Here is a 2,767-nt window from a genome sequence, read left to right on the forward strand (position 1 = left end):
CCCCCCCCCCAACAGATGCTGCTCGACCAGCTGAGTTCCTCCAACATTTTGTTTTTAACTCCTGGTAAATCACTCCTGCATCCTCACCAAAGCCTTCACATCATTTCCAGAATTAGGTACAATACTCCAGCTGTGACTGAACCAGTGGTTTATTAAGGTTTATCATGATTTCCTTGCTCTTGTACTCCAGGCTTCAATTTATAAAACCTAGCATCTCAGACATTTTTTACCATTTGTTCTTGGACTTCTTTTGGAACAGTGCAACACACACAATATGCTGGAGAACTCAGCAGGTCAGGCAGTATGGAGGGAAATGAACAGTCGATATTTTGGGTCGGGACCAAAATTTGGAACAGAGCTCTCTCTTTCTTTGTCTCTTTCTTCCATCATGCCCTGGTATGGAGGCTCCAATGCACAGGATTGCAAGAGGCTGCAAAGGGTTGTAGACTCAGCCAGCTCCATCATGGGCACAACCCCACCATCGAGGACATCTTCAAGAGGCGGTGCCTCAAGAAGGTGGCATCCATCACAAAGGATCCTCACCATCCGGGACATGCCCTCTTCACGTTACAACCATCGGGGAGGAGGTACAGGAGCCTGAAGACCCACACTCAATGATTCAGAAATAGCTTCTTCCCCTCCGCCATCAGATTTCTGAATGGTACATGAACCCATGAACACTACTTCGTTATTCCTTTCGTTTTGCACTATTTATTTATTTTTGTAATTGAAAGTAATTTTATGTCTTGGTACTGTACTGCTGCTGCAAACCAACAAATTTCACGTCATCTAAGTCAGTGATAATAGATCCGATTCTGATTCCCATCAAAGTTTGTTTTGACATAACCAAGTCACTGAGTAAATGATGCTTTTGAATCAGGCTGTTTATAATAGACTGTCTTCCACTGGATCTGGACTTTGAATATCTTTTCCTCTGAGATCCCTCAGCCTTCCCTAATTTTCTGACCAGCTTGTTACCTCACCTTGCAGTACTGTTTCCCCAAATCATAGTGGGCTCTCCTGGCGCTTTTGTAATTAACACCTTTTGCCCATGTATTTTGGAGCCACCATGATGCAATATCTGCTTAACATGTTGACCTGAAGCAGAGAGTAGCGAATGATAAAACAGACAGTCAGAGCTTCTACAGGTATATGCAAAGGAAGAGCATGGATAAAGTAAACATTGGTCAAAAGGAGGGTGAGACTGAGAAATCAATAATGGAAAATGAAGGAATGGCAGAGATTCAAAATAGTTATTTTCCATCAGTCTTCTAGCTGGAAGATACCAAAAACATCCCAATAGAAAGAAATAGAAGGAACTTAAAATAATCTATTTTGCCATATGTAATGCACCAGATAGTAATCAGACAAGTCCAGATGAAGGGTCTTGACCTGAAATTCGACTGCCCATTTCCTTCCAGCAGATTGGTTTTTGCTCCAGATTCCAGCATCTGTAGTCTCTTGTGTTTGCACTCTGAGACTGCTGCACTTCGAGATCTGCTGTGAAACTGCCTCATGTTTTTATGCTCCATCTCCACAGTGGTGACTTTTCTACAAACTCTCTTGAATGTTAATTCTGCAGGATTAAATAGTTTTGTCTGAATTCTCTCATTTGTCAGTTTGCAGACTAAATAATCCCACAGTGCCTGCTCCAGAAAGGTCTGGAAATAGTAACTTTTTACCAATGTCATTAGCCTGATTACATAATTCCTCAGGTCCCTGATTGGGGACTTGTAGATCTCACAAATCTATAACATCTGGATTAAAACAGCCCTGCAAGGTTTTCACAATGTCCTACTACGAGACCTTGCTCGTTGTTCATGATGCTAACAGATTCACCAAGGTGTCATATCTCTCCTGCCCCGTCACCACCAACAATATTGCCTTCCACTTCTTCTGTCTCACTGTGTTTCTTTGTTCTGTATCCTCACCCATGACCTTACCAATATTGTTGGTCCTCAGGAACATCCCCACTTGTTCCATACACAGAACGTATGCCTGCCTATGGCCATGCTAGCCTGAAAACGCCCAATCTCGTCTGATCTCGGAAGCTAAGCAGGCTCAGGTCTGGATAGTACTTGGATGGGAGACCGCCTGGGAATACCAGGTGCTGTAAAGGGCAGGCACGGTAGTGTAGGGTTAGCGTAACGCTTTACAGTGCCGGCGACCCGGGTTCAATCCTGGCCACTGTCTGTAAGGAGTTTGTACATTCTCCCTGTGTCTGCGTAGGTTTCTCTGGGTGCTCCAGTTTCCTCCCACATTCCAAAGACGTATGGGTTAGGAAGTTGTGGGCATGCTATGTTGGCACTGGAAGCATGGCGACACTTGCGGGCTGCCCCCAGAACACTACGCAAAAGATGTATTTCACTGTGTGTTTCGATGTACATGTGACTAATAAAGATATCTGATTGTGTCTGTCAGACTGATATCTGGCGGCAATTATCACTGTTCCACTTAGAGAACCATATTCCCTACTTTCTTGCATTAAATCTTTCTCCAGCTACTACCTCAAGCAGTGACATCTCATCTTCATCACCACTATGTTGTCTGTAAGCTCTTTGTGTTGCTGCCTGCATAGCAAATAAGCAGGGATAAAGCTATCAACAGAACATCCTAAATTGATGGCAGGAACTCCCAATGTATAACAGTGTCCGGTACAGCAATGCATCGTCATATCATATGGCATTCTGAGTTCTGAGAGGTACACTTACACACATAAATACTACATTTTCTAACCAACAAGGCATTGTAGATAGGCAGGAAATGT

The 2,767-nt window shown here is 43.6% G+C and overlaps 1 pseudogene; it reads left to right on the forward strand.

Annotated features, from left to right (window-relative positions):
- The first annotated feature begins 2,000 nt into the window (after window positions 1–2,000).
- On the forward strand, window positions 2,001–2,119 carry LOC127577545 (uncharacterized; annotated as a pseudogene).
- Window positions 2,120–2,767: the final 648 nt, after the last annotated feature.

This window comes from Pristis pectinata, chromosome 13, assembly GCF_009764475.1.
Source record: "Pristis pectinata isolate sPriPec2 chromosome 13, sPriPec2.1.pri, whole genome shotgun sequence".
NCBI lineage: Eukaryota > Metazoa > Chordata > Chondrichthyes > Rhinopristiformes > Pristidae > Pristis > Pristis pectinata.